The sequence below is a fragment of the Nycticebus coucang genome, chromosome 3 (assembly GCF_027406575.1).
Source record: "Nycticebus coucang isolate mNycCou1 chromosome 3, mNycCou1.pri, whole genome shotgun sequence".
NCBI lineage: Eukaryota > Metazoa > Chordata > Mammalia > Primates > Lorisidae > Nycticebus > Nycticebus coucang.
The window spans coordinates 144,999,154-145,020,614 of record NC_069782.1 but is presented as its reverse complement, the minus strand read 5'-3'; the positions used below and the strand labels follow the sequence as shown (position 1 = coordinate 145,020,614).

The 21,461-nt window shown below is 42.1% G+C and overlaps 1 protein-coding gene across 5 annotated transcripts in view; it reads left to right on the top strand.

Annotated features, from left to right (window-relative positions):
* The window catches only part of GFRA1 (GDNF family receptor alpha 1), a 227,457-nt gene that overhangs the window by 33,092 nt on the left and 172,904 nt on the right, over positions 1–21,461 (top strand). The window lies entirely within an intron of this gene.

Here is a 21,461-nt window from a genome sequence, read left to right as displayed (position 1 = left end):
CCACAAATGAAATGAGCACGTTTGTTCATTGATTGGCTAGCTGATGTCTCTTTCTCTCTGTCTGGTCATCTTGGTAAAATGCATTTTCCTATTTGCTTCTAATATAGCTGAACACGATATTCCTGCTTTGAGATTTCTATTTCAAATAGTTCATTATGAGCCCACTTGAGGGAACTGAAAACAAACATATAAGCTTTAAAAGTTTTTCACTTTAGGGGAATTGCAAATGCTAATCCTATAGCTAACAAGCTAGCCTTCAACGTGGGCAAAAATTATAGATTTTTGTTGTTGTTGTTTGGGATTGTAGCATTTAAAAGCAAGGGCCATTTGTTTCACATGTCAATAGTTGACAGGTAAATGTGGAAGAAGAGATTTAAATATTCTGTTTTCAGCAAAATCTGTAATGTCTCATAGATTTTAGATTAAATGGATTAGATCGGAATAATTGCAGAAGACATTATTCCTTCATTGAGCAGATTACAACCAATTAAGTCGTAACTCTGAGCCCTTGTTAAATAAATATCTCTTATTATCAATCGTGACAGCAAAGTGTCAGAGGAAAGATGGGTGTGTGCTTTTCTATCAGTCCCCTGCTCTGCAGAAATCCCATATGGACATGGTACATACACAGGAAACGTGGACAGGGAATGGTGTGTGTCACATATGTAAATATCTGTGACATACACACTCTGAGTTGTTTTAAGTCTGGCTTTTCTAAAGGCAGACGTTCCGTGTCTTTTGAGGGCCTTGCAGGCTGAATGCAGATGGCGGAGTTTGCAATGTTCTTCTAACACTTGTAAGTCAGATGAAGTAAACCTTTCTGATACCTTTCGAGGTCACCAGGAGGTTACCTTGCAGGCGGCATTCCCCTGGGCCTGCCACGTTGATGGCTGGCTTTCCTGTTGTCAAACCCTGCACCTTCCCAGCAGCTGCTCACAAAAGAGCCTGTGAAGAAATCGGCTGGGTTTGCATGCACTTAACGTTGTGTATAATTCCGGTGTTAAATTTATTGGAAGGCTGAGCCTAATGTAAAGCACAGAGTAACAACGGGGCTCCACGTGTCAGCTTTAAAGCACGTTTGGAAGGAGTTGAAGGTTTTCAGGACGTCTGCCTGGTGGAGGGAGAGTGCAGCAAGCCCCTGAGTGAGGAGTAAAAGTTGGCGGTCGGATCCACTCTGACACTCAGCTCAGATGTGTCAGGGCGATGCCTGGGAACAGAAGCCCCCGGAGCCCTTTTTTCCCCACTCCCTTGTGACCTGCTGCTGGAGCTTTGGGGCTTTTGGTCAGCAAAAGCAAAGCTGGCATGCATTCTAGGAAGTCCTTTATCCAGGATTTGGGGGGGTTTAAATAAATGCCAGGATCAGGCAGGACCCAGGTTTCTGTAGGATGTTGAATGGCTGAAAACTTCTTTATTCTGCTGCTTTGATAATACATGGGTAGGTGCCCGTGGATACAGGGTGCACGTGGATGCCGGGAGAAAAAGAGGAACAGGAAATATGGAAGGAAGAGAGCACGGCCGCTCCCCTTGCTTCCCCCACCCCTGCCTTCAGTTTGTTGGTTCATTAATCTATTAGAGTATGTCCTGAGTGTCTGCTGCATAACTGGCCTGGTGCCAGACAGTAAATATAGCAAATTGCTTAAGAGCTTAGGCTGGAATCTAACCAACTTCAGCTTCAATCTTTTCTCTGCCACATACCAGCTGTGTGACTTTTGAAGTACCTTGACCTCTCTGAGGCTCAGTTTTCTCATCTGTAAAAAACAATGATAGAAGCTTCATGTGCCCATCAGTAGAGGTGTGGCTAAATGTCCGATGGTTCAACCACAGAGTGTGTGATAACTTTTTATGTAAATATCTCCAGGCAAAAATTTCAAAGCGAGCATTTTGAGGAACATGCTACCTTTCGTATATATATAAAAAACAGGCTTATGTATACATAAAGAAAGTCTGGATGGATATGTAAGACACTAACAATAATGGTAATTATATGCGAAGGTAGAACAATACTTGGCTTGGGGGGATAGAAAGAAGGGAGACTTTTCACTATGTACCTTTTCTATATATTTTTTTTGAGACAGAGTCTCACTTTGATGCCTTTGATAGTGTGCTGTGGCGTCATAGCTCACAGCAGTGTCAAACTATTGGACTCAAGAGATCTTCTAGCCTCAGCCTCTGAAGTAGCTGGGAGTACAGGTGCCCACCACAACACCTGGCTGTTTTTAGAGACGTGGGTGTCACTCTTACTCAGGCTGGTCTCAGGCGATCTGCCCACCTGGGTCTCCCTGAGTGTTAGGATTACAGGTGTGAGCCTTTGGCCTCTTTTTCTTTCTTTTTTTTAACCATATAAATTTATTAAGTCATAAGTTTGTAAAGATTCACAGCAAACTTTAGATAACACACTAGAAGTTCGTATCCTAAGACCCTGCTCACCAGGCTCAGCGTTCAGGGATGAAACAAAGTTGCATGTAAGAGGTAAATTTTCCTGTTTAGTGGAGAAGACAGATAAACACAGGATATACCAGGGTGGTGGTGGAGGAAGATTTAAAATGCTCAGAGAGCACAGATGTGGTTGTACCTTAGTTTGGGGGGTGGTTTTTGATGGGGGGAAATACAGGGAACCTCTTGAGTGTGGTGACCAGACTGAACCTGTGACTTCTATTTTCCTTCTCCAACTTCTTTCTTAGTTAAATGAATGTGCACTTTAATCCTAGCAGTTTCTCCTTGATCCTAACAGTTGCCAGCCACTTCCCTCATGTGGGGGATACAAGGTATATGTTTAATTTGTATGTATATTGGGGATTTATTTAGTATTTTTCTTCTGAGTCTGTTTTTGCTCAGATCACCTGCCTTCTGGGAGGCAGGAATCATATTAATTTAGCTTTTATTCACAGTGATTTATTCTTTCTTGGTGATTTTTATAAATATAAAACAGGATACACTTTCCCCCATTTGTATCTGAGAAGGTACTGACAACTTCCTTTTTGAGCACAGAAGGGAAATTTTCCACCCCAGGCACCTTTCTCTGCTGAAAGGGAGTTGTTGTTTCCAGTTTTATGCGATTCCCAGCAAAGGGTTTGGCTTCAGGGCCTAAAGGAAGTGATTGGGGCAGAGCAGGGTTGGCAGGGAATGGCAGGGAGTGCAGGCCTCACTGTTGTGGGGCAGGGCCCTTGGGCACCATGGACTGGGGGCACTCATGTTCATTGGCAGCTGATTATATGCTTGTGTTACTTGCCAAAGAAACGGTAGATTTTGGTCAGAAGAGAGGTGAACTTTGTTGTTCTGATCCTTGGGTTCCTCTCTGTAACTATTCTAAAGGGCAGTGACAAAGCCTACAGAAGTAGACTGTGTTCTAGTCTGCCAGGGCTGCCATTGCAAAGTACTACAGACTGGGTGGCTTAATCAATAGATGTTTATTTCTTACAGCTCAAGAGGCTGGAAGTTCAAGATTAACATGCCGGAAGAATCCTGAGGCCTCTTTGCTGCAGCTCACCAACTTGCTGTGGGCTCGTGTGACCTCTTCTTTGTGTGGACTCAGAGAATAGGAGAGAAGGCAAGGCTCTCTCGTAGCCCTTCTTGTAAGGGCACTAATTCCACTGTGAGGGCACCACCCTCATGACCTCATCTAGCCCTAATGACTTTCCAAAGGCTCTACTTCCAAATGCCATCACACTGAGGCTTAGGGCTATAACATATAACTTTTGGAGGAACTTAGACATTCAGTTTATAACATGTGTGATGGACATTTGGGGAGCAGCAGTTGCTAAGGCTGAGTTATGATGGATTCCCATTCCCACTCAGTGTGGGGTAGCCACAGATAGGATCTTTTAGGGGTGGGGTGGGTGCAGTGATGTTGCTCGGTGCTCAGAGGTGCACTGGCATTTAGTGCAGGACTTAAGCAAGGTGTTTGGATACTCAATTAGATAGATGCTGTCAATACTGTTTTATTCATTGTTAGGGAAGAGGGAATATGTACCTTGAGACTAATTTCTTCTGAAAAGAAAGTTGTGGATTAGAAGAGAAATGGAGTGGGAAGGGAGGGGAGAGGGGATATATGTATTCATGATCTAATAGTCTGGTAGTACTCTAGCTAACCATAATGTTTTGATCAAGCTGCAGGGGCCATTTTAGCAACATGTGTCTTCCTTTTGACCTTGGCAAAAAGGAAGGGGTATCATTAGGTTTGGCCGTTTGCTTCCCAACAGAAGCATAGATACCCCTGACTGAGTGAATCTAGTGCTCTAATATCGAGTTTCCCAGTTCAACCTGGATTTTGTGGCATAGGCCCTTGTTCCACCCCAGGGCTCTATGCAGTGGCCCTGAGTAATACATTTTTTATATGAATATAATATAATTCACATTGCAGAATGTTTGTAGGTACTACAGGGATGTTAAGAAGCCAAGTGGAGCTGGAACATATTCTTCTTAGTAAAGTATCTCAAGAATGGAAGAAAAAGTACCCAATGTACTCAGCCCTACTTTGAAACTAATTTAGGGTTTTCACATGAAAGCTATAACCCAGTTACAACCTAAGAATAGGGGGAAGGGGGAAAGGGAGGGGAGGGAGAGGGGAGGTGGGTAGAGGGAAGGGGATTGGTGGGATTACACCAGTGGTGCATCTTACAAGGGTATATGTGAAACTTGGTAAATGTAGACTGTAAGTGTCTTGGCACAGTAACTGAGAGAATGCCAGGAAGGCTATGTTAACCAGTGTGATGAAAGTGTGTCAAACGGTCTGTGAAGCTAGTGAATGATGCCCCATGATCATATCAATGTACACAGCTATGATTTAGTTAAAAAAAAAAAAGAAGCCAAATGTGTTGCCCAGGGCCTCTGAGTGATCTAACAGAGGGCTACAGCTAGGTCTACAGGCCCACAGCTGTAAAGAATTGTGAAGTTGGATCTGAATGAATGGACCTCCTTTGATTGAATCTCCTTTCCTGTGAATCCTGAGTTTAAGCTACATCCTCAGGATTCAGCAACACTTGTCTCAGGTGGAAAAGGTTGGCCACGTTTTAGGATTCCAGGCCCTATTTCTGCACATTAGCTGGAGTTGGTTTCTTTTTTATGCTTGTTCCTTCATTTCCACTACATTCTTCAAGATGCTTTCTAGTTAAAAGTAGTTTGACCTGAGCCAGATGAGAATTGAATGGGTTCCCATATCTACAAGTTTGAAGGGGCGGTGCAGGAGGAAACTTGGTTGTAGGCATTTTCCTTGAAAGCTAGCAACAGCAAAGACAGTTGGATAGTCTAGCTCTGTCTCGTTTCGCACAAAAAGCCTGCATTCATCAGGGTTGTAAATACAAGTACAGTTCTGCCTTCTCCCAAAGGGTAAAGAGATTTAAAATGCCTGTTTAACCCAGGGGCTGAGAAAAGAGACAAAAGAAGGCACCAAAAGTGAACTGATAACACTGCTGCCCGTTCCTGTTGACCACCGCAAGGAGCACCGAGCAGCCCCAAAGCCATGTGCAGTGGTGTCTAAGGAAAACAATTCCATTTTTTCCCCTTTTATAGAAGAGGCTTTATGCATAATTTGTGTCGGGGGGGGGCAGGGGTAAATGGAAAATCAAGTAATGTGTTTGTTAAAAGAAACCAGATGAAGTATTTAAAGCATTCAGTTTTGAAAGAGTAAGCTGCTTGGACTAAACAGATGCCCTTGATAGAGGAAGATGCTGATAGATTGGGAGCACCTGTGGAGTCAGAAGATGAGGGAGCCAGTGAGAGGGCCCAGGTGACTGAGAGGAGAAGGCAGGCTCTGCCTCCAGGGAGCTTCTGGTTTAAGAGGCACATGGAGTGTCACAGGAGAGGGCGGTGAGCTGCTGATGCTCAGAGAAAGGGAACTCGGCATCCTGCTGAAGGCGGAGCCAGGCCAGGCTGTAGCAATATCTGCCCAGGATGTCTATGCGGGGAAATCATTAACTCGATTGCTCTGAGATGCTGGGAATTAATCTTGGGAAGTCCCTAAGGCAGGGAATCCTAATATTTTAATATGCTTACACATTGCCAAGTGTACTCAGAAAGCTGATTAACTCAATTAAAAATAATCATACCTTTTAAATAACAAGAAGTGAAAGTGGCTTGTTAGATAGAATCCTGATTTAGGCCTGAACTTAAATTGTTCTTTGGCCAAAACTAGCAAACTTTATTTAATTAAATGCCAGAGATCTCTGTGGCCCCTATTAAGAGTTCCCCAAACAGAAAAGCACATAAAAGTGGGCTTCCCTGCAGTTGTCTTTGAAGGGGCTCATCAAAGTTGGTACGTTAGCTTGATGACAGTGCTTAGTTGGAGACCCTGGGAAGATCTGAGGCTTTGGAGCCCTGGATCTGGAGGTTCTCACATAACCCTCCTGATTACTTTTTACCACCTCTGAGGGGTCCAATGATTAAATTGTGTTCCACTTCAGAAAACTTCAGAACAAGCTGTAAAAAGTCATTTGCAATTCTCCTTTTCTATATATCTATGCTGAATGTGGTGTTTTAATTACTCCATAATAGCTTTTTGTTCTGGTGACAAAAATAGACAAGTCCTTTAATCATCATTAAACACCAGAATTAGTATTTTTTTTTTAATTTGGAATCATTTAAGTATCTTTAAAAGTTTGAAGAAAAATGGCTGAAAACTTTTGTTCTAGGTATGAAAGTTTCAACACAATGCCTTGATACATTAAATGGATTCATTCAAATGGTTATATATTTAAAAAGAAGTCAAGACACTAAAATACTCATCCTTTTAAATCACCCAACAGCTATTTAAGACAAGTTTCTGGAGGGCGGCCAAATTACACCCTGTCATGTGTATTCCCTGGGAGGATGAAGTCACTGCTGTTTTTGCTCACATTATTTCTGAGTAGTATGGAATATGTTTAATTTTTAAACTGTTTATTTTAATAGGTTCCACAGTCCAGCTATCAAGGTTTGGATAATTTGGCTTAAAAAGCAGAACTCTTCCCTGAGACTCTCCCTGGTTTGAATTCGCAGATTATCTGCTGGGAAGAAGAGAAAGTGAGGCATTGAGAAAGGGATAGATCAGTTCTCTTCTCTTTTCTTTTTCTCTTTGACCTGTCCCTATTGGGCTCCCAAGTTCATCCTAGTAATAACATCTACTTGTTTGTGTATAGATAGGGCCACGTTTTTTTTTTTTTATTGTTGGGGATTCATTGAGGGTACAATCAGCCAGGTTACACTGATGACAGGGCCACGTTTTAAGGAAACTCTTCTGACATAGTTCTATTTGCAGAAGGAGGAGCAGTTGATACACACTCTGGTTGAATTAGTCTTAAATAAGCTTGTATGCCCAGGTCTTGATTTAGGTGTTGTGGAAATGTGAAGTAATGCCTGTCACAGGGGCATTAGCTTTTATATTGCAGTTGGAATTTAAATTTATGGGTGCACTACAACAGATTATTTTTATTCACTAAGCGGATAAGTTGAGAGAAGGTTGGCAGCTGTTTTTAGTTAGGACAAAAGAAAAAGGTCTAGAGAATTTGGGAAAGGCAAAAGGGAATAGTTTTTAAGACCAGGAAAGGCAAGCATTATTTAATCAATACAGCATGCAGAATAAAAAGCATCACCCTGGATTTACCTAACAGCTACACATTTTAAAAAAAATGCTTCCTATCACTTCTATAACCTGAATCTGCAGTGAGTTCCATGTAATCTTAGAAATACTAATCTCTATGCCTTACATGATACGAAGGAACACTTTTCTGTTGCATGTGTACATTTATAACTTTGAATCAGAACATTTATAGGTAGGTGTGATTTTAGCCCCTGTTTAGTTCTGCTCATCATTTAAGAGGTGAAGAAGGTGAGGTTCAGGAGGTCTGAACACTTCATTTATGTCATGCAGCTCGCTAGGGGACCAGCTGGGACTGGGAATCTCGGCTCCAAGGCATGAGGGTAGGACTGGGGCCTGGCTGGCTACCTTCTTCTGGACCCATCTGCGCGTGCCAGTCTTCACATCTTTTTCAGGAATCCGCTGAAAGCTCAGCTATTAACATTTCAATTCTCTGATCAAGTCTTCATGGGCCCCCATGACAAGAACTTAAAATATGCATGAGAATATTTTTAAAATGGAAAGTAGAGTCCCAGCTTTCCTTGACATTGTATTCAAAGTCATATTCCATCTGTAATCTGGCCCCATCCTACCATTCCAGCTTCCCCCTCCTTCTCTTTCCTAAGAACACTGGGAAGCTCGGTCCATCCAGAGAATTTCTGTATTTCCACTCTCCGCATTTTCTTCCTGCTTCTACTTTGAATGCGGAAACTCACTGAATTAATTGCTGTGGCTGCTGGTTATTTCTCGGACAGTGTGCTTGCTGATAGCTCTGGTAAAGTACTTATTCTTTTTCTTAAGTTACAGTGTGTATGTATGCACGTGTTTCTTTAGGAGAGGGTGAAGGCACAGGTGTACTTATATGCATGGCCTCTAATTGTTGAGTAAATGTTTCTAGAATTGAAACCAGTCTTATTTATATCCAAGAACTCATCCCTGAACTAGCAAAAGAAGCTAGCTTTCAACTGAGAATGGACATGTAACAGCCTTTATGTAGACACGTCTTCCTTATAGCACTTTTCCAGGAACTTGTGAGAGCAGAAACCATTGCTGTCTTGGAAGGTCACTCCACTTAGTGACGAGAGCTGGGATTTTGGCCTGAGAGAGACCTAAGTTTGAATCCAGCTCCTTCATTTACTGTCACTGTGACCTTGAGCAAGTTGCGTTAGTTTCCTCACCTCTAAGATGAAATGGCAATACTCATCTTTCAGGGGTGCCATGAAAATCAAATAAAAAATTACATATGAAGTGCTTGGACTAGAGTAGGTGGTTGCTAAGAATCACCATTTGCTTCAGGGATTGCATTGGTTGGGAGCCAAACTTTAGGCAGGATTGTGAGAGTCCTTGGTTACTCCATTTGCTATTCAGTGACACCCTTGAGGTTGATGAGATTAAACACCAGCCGAGACCTCCAGAAAGTGATCAGATGGGTGAGTGAAGGTTCCCTTAGATGGATGCTTTGGTAAAGTACAAAATGGCCAAAAGAAGTTCCTGGTGAATTTTAAGTCAAAAATATAGCAGAGATTTGCTCAGGGAAGCCTAGAGCAAGGGAAGCTTCCTTAGAGTGGGAACCCTGAAATAGCCTCCTCTCTCCAACAGGTGAAAATTGGTTAAGATCAACTTAGTATCTCAACTGTAAGGAAGAAAGGAGGAGAAGGATGCTCACCCATCTCTCCAGCTACCCAGTCTTCATTCACTAATTGAATCCTAACAGTGTAACAGAATTGCTTAAAACATGCATGTGTTGGGGGAAGGGCAGTGCTCCAGCTGACTGTCCACATAGAAGCATCATTTATAGGTTTATGTTTATCCAGGAGGGGAGCCACTGAGTCACTCCAAATGCCTAATCTTCATTTACAATTTACTCTTAGTTACTTTGAAATATACCCTTGGATTGTGCACATAAAGTCTTACCACAAAAAATAAGTAAGTGAGGTGATGGTGACATTAATCAGTTTGATTTAAGCATTCCATATTGTATATCACATCATCACATTGTACCCCGTAAATGTATACAGTTAAGATTTTAATTAAAAATTAAATAAAAAATTAAAACAAATATAGAATCTTCGTTGAACACATAACACAGCTCTTAGGGAGGATTGAAGAGGGTTTGAATCTTAGGACTAAGACTCTGGGCACACTACCCTTCTTTTCTGCTCTCTTTACACTTGAGAAGAAGTCTTTGTGATGCTATTTTTGGTGCTAGGCAAGTCCCAGATGAATAAAGACTGAGGATTCTCTATACCAGTGGTTCTCAACCTTCCTAATGCCTCCTAATCCTGTGGCCGTTTAATACAGTTCCTCATGTTTTGATGACCCCCAACCATAAAATTATTTTCATTGCTACTTCATAACTGTAATTTTGCTACTGTTATGAATCATAATGTAAATATCTGATATGCAGGATGTATTTTCATTGTTACAAAGGGGTCGTGACCCACAGGTTGAGAACCACTGCTCTAGGGCCAACAAAACCAGGCAGAATCAATGTAGAGCAGTGGTTCTCAACCTTCCTAATGCCGCAAACCTTTAATACAGTCCAAAGGGATCGTGACCCACAGGTTGAGAACCATTGATCTAGAGCGTTGTGTCCTTTCTCTACGGCTTGCAGGGGTGTCCAACCCGCAGCCCCCAGGCCACATGCAGATTATGGGAGGACTTTTTTGCTTATACGTGGTGGCAGGTATCCTGAAAATTACGCATGGACCTTTTATTTTTTTGCTCATCAGCTTTCCTTACTGTTTGTGTATTTAATGTGTGGTCCGAAACAACTTTTCTTTTTCTGATGTGGTGCAGAGAAGCCCGAAGGTTGGACACCCCTGGCAGTGCTTTGATGAAATTTACACTTACAGTTCTGTGTTAGACTGGGTCATTCTTGAGAAATATACTTAAGTTTTCTTTTGGACAAAATTTACTAGTTGGTTAAGCCAGCTTTTTTTTATGTTACTCAACTGCCCTGGTTACTTGCCCTCATTGCATCTAAAATTAACACACTGGTTAATGTGTCCAACCAAACAGTGAGATGCTCATGCAGTGAGGCCGGTGTGTTAATTTTCTCTGTTACTGTATCAAATTGCCCCAAACTTAGTGACTTAACAATATAGATTTATTAGGTTGGTTCTTAGGTCAGAAGTCCAATATGAGTGTCACTGAGCTAAAATCAGGAGTCCTCAGGGCTGTGTTCCCTCTGGAGGCCCTGCAGGAATGATCCATTTCCTTACCTTTTCCAGCTTCTAGAGGCTGCCTTCATTTCTTGGCTTGTGGCTTCTTCCTCCATCTTTAAAGCTGGCAACATTGTGTCTCTGACCCTTCGTCTGTCATCCCATCTCACTGGGGAAAGAGTCTCACTGTCAGGGAGTCATGTGACTAGATTGGGATCACCTGAGTGATCAAGGCTACTCTCCCATTTAAAGATTCTTACTTTTGTCACACCTGCAAAATCCCATTTGCTGTGTAAAGTAACATTCACAGGATCCAGGGATTAGAACGTGGGCATCTTGAGAGGAGGGAGCATTATTCTGCCCATGAGAACCAGAGACAGAGGAGTTTGAGCTCTTGGTCACACCTGGACCCCTCCTGGCTGGCTTCCTAGGAGTTTCTAGCTGGGAGGTGATTGAGACACCTTTACACCTCTTTATCAGAGGCCTCTCAACTTTTGGTGGCCTGCATTGACATTTCCATCATAATTCCCTTAGCTTTCCAAATCATACAACGTGAAATTTCTAAGCCAGCCAATTGCTTACTACCAGGCCTGGGAGATAATGGGGGTGGTGGGAGGAGAGTGGAAAATGAGGGTTTTGATTATCCAGGCCCTGAAAAAGCCAATCTAGAAATAGCTCTGTTACAGCCAGTTCTTTTGAAGCAGGTACATTTTGTAACAACTGCTATAATTTGAAGACGTCCAGAAATGAGCTTTGTTCTTTACAGCACACTTTGCTCAAAACACAGGCCCCTTAAAATAACTTTATAGGCTCTAACTGAGGAGCATCATAGTGGGCAGAGATTGTGGTGTATTCCTTTTTGGATATGCCCGGTACTGAGCAGGAAGCGCAGCCCAGCCTGAGTACGAGCACACGCGTGGTACGCAGTGCACTCTCATTTATAAGCACACAGAGGAAAATGGGTCAGATGTGACAAAACATGGCATTCAGCGCTGTGTTTCCCATCTAGAGCTGTGACATGCTCAGGAGAGATTCTGGGCCCTGAGGTATTTTATCTCTGCTCCCGTATCACACAGAACAGAGACAGTTAAGCTGATGAGACTGTCTTTTACATTAGTCTACTGGAGATTCGGAACAAAAGTAGATGTGGGGGTTTAAAAGTATCTCATCTGAGAAGGCAGGTTGTTAATTCATATTTCTCTAAAAAAAAAAAAAAAATCCCTCTAGTCTTGTATTCCCAGCCGGGAGTAGTGTTTGTAGAAGGACAAAATGGCTTTAGCTCTGTGCTTATTAAGGGAATTAGCTTTGGGATCAGGCAGGTCCAGGTTTGAATCATGGCTCTGCCACTTGCCAGCACTGTCACTTCACTTCCAAATCTTCTTTCTTGACTCCAAAGAGCAAGAGTGAAAGTGGCAATTGATCCGGTTCTTTGGTCACTGGTGGGTAAGGAAGCGGCCAGACAGGTTGGTAAGGGTCTTGGCTCTGCTACTTCGTTTTAACATCTCGATCACTAGAGCCTGCCACAGCTGGGGCTCATTCTGTTTCCACTTTTGGGGTGTAGATGTATCTCTGGATTTTTATAAATTTTCAGCCAAGCCAGAGGTTTAGGGCTTGCCTCTGTCTTATAGTCCTACAGGCTCTGTTTTCCTTGCCCTGGACTTGTGTATCGGAGAGGAATGTAGGGAAGGAGGAGCGAGAAACGCCTTCAACAATGCAGGATTCACAAATGTGGGCTGATGGGGGAAACCCTCACAGAGGACATGCAAAGCCCCTTCTCCATGAAATCCCTTTGAGAAGAAGTTGCCTTTCTGTGAATAGTGGGCTCTCATCCATCAAATCTTTAATCATTTTCAAAAGGCAGCCCTTTTGATCATGCATCTTAAAGGGTTCAGTTGAAGTTTTCTGGGCCTGCTTGATTTGGGAAACATTTGTGCTTTGTAAAGATTCGGGCACGTCAACATTCAAAAGGCCAGGCTGAACATTGACCATCTTCCACCCTGGTCCAAGGAACCCACTGGGAGAGGGCAGCAAACAAGGAACCGTTTGTACCTCTGTAATTATGGAGCAGCAGGCGTTTTATAACTGCTGAGTGGACTTCAAAGTTCATTACCATTTAGAAGTCTGAATAAAATAATCCTCCCAAGATTGGGGATCAAGTAATTTTCAATGATTTATTTATTTTTAAAGATCTGTACTAGACCAGTACTAGGAAATAAGAACACAATGTAAGCTACATCTGTAATTTAGAATTTTCTAAAAAAAAAAAAAAACTTCAAAATTTCACGTCTTGAACACAGGTGAAATTAATTTTAATGATAGAATTTACTATCCAGCTCATCCAGGATACCATATCAGCATGTAATTCAACATAAACAATTATTAATGAGCTATTTCACTTTTCTTTGCTGATCGCATCTTTGAAATCTGGCATCTATGTGTTACTTGGTGCATACTGCAATTTTTACTCACCACTTTTCACGTGGGTATACGTGGCTAGGGGCTACCATGCTGGACCAGCCCAGGCATAGACAGAGGCACCAGGCTGTGACCCACTTGAAGGGGGGTGCTGCTTTCACCTGGGCACAGCTGTCTCTAGCTATGGTGTCTATGATTCTTTAGATGTGTTCATAGGATGAAGAGCTGGATGCAGTTGTGAAATGTATAATTCAGTGGTGTTTAGTATATTCAGTATATATCATACAATTTTAGAATATTTTTATTACCCCCCCAAAGAAACCTAGCACACCCTTAGTTGTTATCCTCTTCATCCTTTCTTTCCAGACCGAGGCAATCATTAGTTTTTCTGTCCCTAGATTTGCCTGTTCTGGACATTCCATATAAGTGGAACCATCCGATACGTGGTGGTCCTGTATGACTGGCTTCTTTTACTCAATGTTTTCAAGGTTCACCCTCGTCACAGCATGTATTAGTACTTCATTTCTTTTTATCGCCAACTAATATTTCATTGTCTGGATATGCTATATTTTATGTATCCATTCCTCAGTTGATGGACATTTGGATTATTTCTAGTTTTTAGCTATTATGAATATTGCTACTACAAAATATTGCAGACAAGTCTTTGTGTGGACATGTTTTCATTTTTGAGGGGTATGCACTTAAGAATGGAATTGCAGGATCATATGGAGAACTCCATATTTAACCATCTGAGGACCTCACAGACTGTTTTCCAACATAGCTGCTCCTTTTTACATTCCCATCTGCAGTATATGAAGGTTGCAGTTTCCCTGCATGATCGTCAACACTTATTATCTATCTTTTTGATTATAGCCATGTGTCTTAGCCTGCTTTTGCTACTATAACAAAATATGTGAGACTAGGTAATTTATAAAGAACATAAATTTATTTTCTCATAGTTCTGGAGGCCAAAAAAGTCAAGTTCAGTTGTCATTGAGAACAGCTCTCTCTGTTTCCAAGATGACACCTTGTTGCTGCATTCTCTAGAGAGGAAGAATACTATGTCTACCATGATGCTTGAAACAAATACATATACCTATATGTACGGTGGGTGCAGTGGCTTGCACCTGTAATACCCGCACTTTGGGAGGATGAGGCAGGAGGATTGATTGAGGTCATGAGTTTGAGACCAGTCTGGACAACATAGCAAGACTATGTCTCTACAAAATAAAACACTCACATAGATAAAGCATGATTAAAAATTTTAAAACTCGGTAAGAAGCTGGAATCCCTTTTCTCAGGAGGCTCCTGTAAGCCAGCCACATACATACTTCATGACAATGACATTTATGTTCATGATTATGTTGAATCAATGAATCACATCATAGTTTAAAAGAATGTTAAATTGTCAAGTGAACTGTTCCTTCTTTTTAGAAAAGGCAGTCAGTGGGGTACGATCTGTGGTAACGACATTTCCCACTTGCTGATTCTTCTTCACAAGGATGGAAATGTTTCAGGTTGAACAGCTGTGGAGGCTGTTTTGAGGGGTTCTCGGCTCTCTGGCTCCTCTCCCTCTCTGTAATGCTTGGCTTTATTGTAGAAGAGCGGAATCCAACGTGCATTTCTGCCACGCACAGTCGTGAGCCATGTCAGCTACCCGAGCCTGTGAGCAGGTGACTTTAGAAAATGTACCACCTCCTAGAAGAAAGACCTGCGCTCCAAAAGATTTATGAAGTGCCTGGAGTACATTTAATTATTTGCTTCCAGCTACCTCTGAAAAATACTAGCACTTATACAGCAATGTGGGGTAATACTTCTAATTTTAATGTTTGTTCACATGGTTAACATTGATCCTGCTTCCAGAGGAACACACGTGACCAAGACAAAATGAATGCTCTATTGCTAGAGATGTTTTCGGAGTTTTTCCCCTGGGCTGCATTACCCCAAGCTGGACCCTGATGGCCATGAGGATAGACTCTGTGATTTTTTTTTCCTTGAAATTGCTGATTTTTGAGTTTTGAGTTTTAGAATCCATCAAGTATAGTCGTTGCTTGCTATCCCTATGAGGTTGATTCTAGGACCCCTTATGGAAATGGTGTTGTATTTGCATATAACCCATGCACATCCTCCTATATATAGTTTCTTTCAATCATCTCTAGATTATTTGTAATACCTAAAACAGTATAAATAGACTATGTAAATGTTATATTGTCTTGTTTTCTTATTCATGTTAATTTTTGTAGTTTTGTGATTTTTTTTCCTTTTTTGAATATTTTTGATACAAGGTTGGTTGAATTCGTGGTCATGGAACCCGTGGATACAGAGGGCCAACTGTATATTTTATTCATTACAACATGCACAGTTGCTGGGGTACCAAAGAATTTTGTTGATATTAATGCTGTTCGGAAACTTAGTCTCTTATAAAATCTGTGCCCCAATTACCTATTTCTATTAAGTGCCTTCCATGTGCCAGGTGTTGTATGAGGTCTTTACAGGCTTGGTCTCCTGTAATCGTCACAGCATATCTCTGTTGTTTTAGTGTATCAGATGGAGGTAGTGAGGGTTAAAGAGATCATGTAACTTGCCTAGCGGTAGAGTCATGATCCAAACACACGTGTGCTTCCTGCAAAGCCCACACGTGTGCTTCCTGCAGAGCCTTCCCTCTTACCTGGCTCTTCCCTCCTCCACCACCTCTCAGAACCGCCTCTTCATAGCTCTATTTGGACAGCAGCTGGATTGGAGTAGCTGCACAGAAATTGTAGCTGGGTCATATTTCTTTCTATCATACTGTTCTCCTTTTTCTTACTCTCTTCTTGGAACTCTCGTCTTTTAATTCAGCTTGACATCCTTTCCCTATATCCTTACCTTACCCTTAGCCATTACCATAAACCTACTGAAACAGGTGCACTTTTTTGAAAAGTGGATTTGTACAGTTATAAAAGGTAAATGTACGTCTAGGCAGTTTCTGGGGTTGGATCAAAATCCCCAGATAGTTGAGGGACTAGAAACCTGGGATTATGTTATTAAAAGTGTTATGAATATGATTTCTTTCTCTTAGGTGTTTCAGAAGGGATGAGGTGTATTTATTATTTGCTCATCCTTCCTTCTTCACATCTATCAATTGGGCATTCATTGAGAGGCAGTGTTGCATAGTGGTTAATGTGGGCTCTGAAGCCAGTCTGGATGGCGTCCCAGCTCATTTGCTTCCTTGTGACCTTTGGCAACTTTGGTTAACCTCTCTGGGCCTATGTTTCCTCATCTGTAAAATAAGGATAATAATAATTGCTATTTTTTAGGGTGGTTGAGAGGACTAAGGCAATCTATGTAAAGCACTGGAAATAACCCCTGATTTATGGAAAGCTCTGAAAATGTATTAGTCATTATTGATCTGTGCTTACTGCACTCTTAACACTCTATCTACCTTGGGCTTTTGGATTACGTGGACAAAACATTCCTGGCATCATGGTGTTTTCAGCTTAGCTGGAGAGAGAGAGAGAGAAAGGGACAAGTGTATGTGAGTGCACCAAAGAGATGGACAAAAAATAATTTGGAAGCATATATCAGAGGATCCTAATGAAAGATCCTTAATGTTTATTATAGAAATTTAGAACTGGAAGAAATTGCAGGTGTTTTCTTGTAGGACTCCCTCTGAAACCCAGAATGCTTAAACGATTTGTCTGTGTTTATTTAGGCAATTTATAGTTGAGTCAGGCCAGAACCTGACCTTGGGAAACTAAGATCAAACCAGAGTGTATCATGTTGCCAAATCTCTTCCTTGAAGACTTGGGCCTGTTTCATGATGATCAACATGCTTGTTGTTGGGACAGCTTCTCAGAACTCAGATGTTAATTGTCTCTGGCTCCTGGGAGCTCTCCTGGTAATAATTTGTGCCAAGCCATCAAACTAATGATGCTGGCCATTGTCTTATACTTACTTTAAAGTTCTCCATCTTGATAATGATCACCCGGCGAAGAGAGAAATTTATTCTGCCGAACATTTGTAAATACTCTGTTTGAACATTGGAAACTGGGAAACCAGTCTGATTAAAACCTGGCTCTCATAGACCTGGCTAAGGGATTTATGTGTGATAAGATTAATCCATGGACTAGAAATAGAGATGGAGGAGCATCTTCCAGGAAGGGTAGGTTGGGTGGATAGGTGGGGGGATTAGTAACTGTGTCAAGAAGGCAATAGAACCATAAAGGTTTCAGATGGCTTATAATTTATCTGTAATGGTGGGTGGTACCTGTGGCTCAGTGAGTAGGGCACTGGCCCCGTATACCTAGGGTGGCAGGTTCGAACCAGGCCCCGGCCAAACTGCAACGACCGCAAAAAAAAAAAATGTATCTGTAATGGGAAAAATACTTTACCAGTGAGATAGTGTCTTGGGATAAATTTGAAATCACAGGCTATATTATGGATGTGTTTGTGGATGTATCTCAAGAAATGAATTTTTTTTTCTGTGAATGTAATTTACCATGGATAAGATGATGAATAAGCTATATGCAATGGGAGCCCATTTGATATAATGCGTGTAATTTTAGACGTAAAACCATCATGGTTTATAGAAGTAGAAGGGAGATCATCTAGTACAAATCATCTTGCAGATGTAGGAATTGAATCTCAGAGAACATGAGTGGCTTTGCCCACAGTGGCAACTAGAGTCCAGATGTTTAGACTACTATGTTTGGAGACTTTCTGAATATAGGGTTTGATCTCCACAGGCACACTTTTAGTATTTTACCGATAGTGGTTTTATGTCATTGCTAATCAGAGCTATATCATGATTTCTTCTGGAGGCGAGGCCAACTCTTCAGCCCTCTGCTATGAGAATGCTAAATAAAAATGCTTTCTGTGACTCCTAATTAATGCTCTAACTAATACTTAATGATGTAAGTGTAGGGAAATTAGCACAAATTTTTGTTGGGGCTACTAATGTGGCAGCTTACGATTTCTCAGTTAACTGACTCTAAAGAATTCAGAGAAGTTCATGTATACCATTCTTTTCAAAGAAAAACACTGGTTGCTACAGGGATTGAGTTTAATATAGTTTCATATCATAGAGATTTTAATAATGCAGCCTAAAGTATTTGTACATGAATTCATTAAGCCCAGATTAGTCTTATTATAATTACTCAAAAAGTAATTCAATCTAAGAGAAAACATTTTAAATGGATATAAAAATACACTGTTAGCTGGGAAGCCGTACTGTTCTACTTTATCAGCTCCATAAAGTACTAGCAGACTCAGACATAACTTTCATAGTATACAGAATGCAATCATAAAAAGTATTATTCCTAAATCTATTTTTTTATGTTCTTTTGGTAGTTAAGAGCTTTATCCCTCTGTGCTAGGAGTGAGATATACTAGGGATGGAATGCCATAAACATGGTAGGACTTACCAGCTCCTGTCTCTTGCTCTGCCTTTCCCAGTCAGTGTAGGCTGATGGGTTATAAGCACAGCCCAAGATTGATGTTGGTAGCACATTCCCAAGAAAATGTAGCAGAAAGATACTTCAGGGCTTTTTTTTCTTATCCACAAATAAAAGACATTTACTGAACACTGTGTGCCTTCAGAGGTACAATGATGACAGGCGAAGTGTTGGTCTTCATTTCTACCATGATGAAAGGTGAAGGGAGGCCAGGAGCAAGGAAAACAAGAGAACTTTCCTTGGCCTACATCCAAAACAGGACAGAGAAGACGAGAGAGGGAGAAGGAGCCTTCCAGCTTTAAAGAATAGCTGTCATTTTTTGGCACAGAGGGCTGGGGATGAGGAGTGAGGCCTTCCCGTTAGTCCTTAGAGCTGTTGTTACCAAGGCCCACCGGGGCTCGTTCAGTCTGAGCTGCCCGCGTGTGCCTGGAGGAGGCAGGAGCGTCGTGGATATTGGCTGTGTGAGCTGTCTGGCTTTGGAGACACAGAAAACTAATCAGAGGCCCCATGTGGTGCCACTGAGGCCACACGCTGGACTCTGGCCACGCTCTGGCAGGAAGGGGCTCTGCTTAAGTGGTTTATTGTGTTGCAACTTTAACTTACTTAGTAAAGCAGCAGAACTCTCCTCTCAGGCGAATTCTGTACGGAACCCCGCTGTCGTGCACAGAGCACTGTCCAGTCGGCGGCCCACATGCGGTTCCTACCTCTTTTGAAAGTGTAGAAAGTGTGGCTTAAGGCACTGATCAAAGTCCAGGGCAGGGCTGACTGAGCCTTCACTGGTGGTCTTGAGAAACAATGGCAGGTGCAGGGGAGGCAGGCAATGTCAAGGGAGTGCGTGGTCCCCCAAACAAAGGGCAGGCCTTGCGTTTCTGGAACTTCTGGGTTCTAATCACACCCTCTTAGAACACTGGCATTTGAAAAAGTAAGACATCCTTGGATCTCTGATCTCAAAGTTTAAAATAATTCATTCATAGGTAATATTTGAGAATTGTTTGGGGCTATCTCAATGGCTTGGAGCTGCAGGATGACAAGAAGGAATTAAAATGTTCATTTTATTTTAGTGAATTTTCCTCTTGTGATCCTTTGACAGTCCTCTACGAGTCACTGAGGTTTTTCAAATAGTGGAAAATCAATACATGTTTGTTGAATAGTAATACTGTAATTTGTAGGAGACTTTCCATGGCTCACTGTGTTCTATACATTACCTTATTTAGTCTCTGTAACAATTTAAGAGGTAGCACAAAAATTAGCTACTGTTACTGGTATGTTGCTGGTGAGAAGACCAAGACTTGGTAATTTTCTCCAGATCACACTGTCAGGGGAGGGACGAGCTCTGACTTTAGGACCTGAGTTTCTGGTTACCCTGTTCTATTGTGTATTTTTATTGTAACCTTACCTTTGACCTCTTGAATGTAGACCACAAACCTGCCACTGTGTGCTAAGTACTTTACGTATCTGCTTTTGGATGTCTTCACAGGAATTCTGAAAGATAAGCGTTTTTGTTGTTGTTTTTTCTTTGAGACAGAAGCTCACTCTGTCTCCCTGGTAGAGTGCTGTTGTGTCATTATAGCTCACAGCAACCTCAATCTTTCGGGCTCAGGTGATCCTCCTGCCTCAGCCTCCCCAGTAGCTAGGACTATAGGTGCCTGCCATGACAACTGGGCTAATTTTTCTATTTTTGGTAGAATTGGGGCCTCACTGTTGCTCAGGCTGGTACTGAGCTCGAGCAGTCCATCCACCTTGGCCTCCCAGTGTGCTAGGATTATAGGTGTGAACCACCGTGCTCAGCCTGAAAGGTAAGTTTTATTATCCTCATTTTACAGATGAGGAAATGGAGGCTCAGAGAGTTTAGATAGTTGGTCCAAGATGGCTAGGAGGCTGGGTTAGCCACAACTGAACTGAGTATTACTTGACTACAAAGTTCATATGCTTGGTGCTAAATAAATTATCCTATTTTATCTACATGATATCCCTATGGTAGGGATCCCTACCACTTACCCCTACCACTGCTTTTTTTTTTTTTTTTTTTTTGTAGAGACCGAGTCTCACGGTACCGCCCTCGGGTAGAGTGCCGTGGCGTCACACGGCTCACAGCAACCTCTAACTCTTGGGCTTACGCGATTCTCCTGCCTCAGCCTCCCGAGCAGCTGGGACTACAGGTGCCCGCCACAACACCCGGCTATTTTTCTGTTGCAGTTTGGCCGGGGCTAGGGTTTGAACCCACCACCCTCGGCATATGGGGCCGGCACCCTACTCACTGAGCCACAGGCGCCGCCCCCTACCACTGCTTTTTATAGGTGAGAATACAGCCTATAATAGATTGTGCGATTACTCTGGTTTTCCACTTGGTAAGGAGCTAGGACTTGATCCCAGGTCTTTGGGATCCAGCGGCCATAATCATGTAGTAACAAAGCTCTGGATCATAGAGGGAATTAACGCTGCCCTTTTTGGGATGTCCACCTGCATGCTTGGACCTGGGTTTTGTCAATTCAAAGCAGAACCACTCTGGAGTGCAGTTACTTAACAAGAGGGGAGGCATTGGTGGACTACACTTTTCAACAGAGAAAAGAAAGAACTTGCTTCATTCACAGTGATTTGCAGAACAGAAGTATGCAGACTCAATTCCTGCTGCCCTTCCTATCCATATGCAGAGCTTGCTGGGTTTTGAAAATTGGTGAGCAGACAGCTCCACTGATCTTGAAATTGACTTTGGTTCATGGTGAACCTGACTCCCTTTCAGGATGCAGCATTCATTCCGGCTATTCCCTTCCTTGGCCTTGGTTAGTTGGGTCCCCATAAGATTCACAGTTGCTTTACAGGGAAAGCACTTGTACTTGAAAGAGAATTTACTTTCTATAGCTCAAACCACAGAGGTCTCATAAGACAGCTGTCTCCACAGGT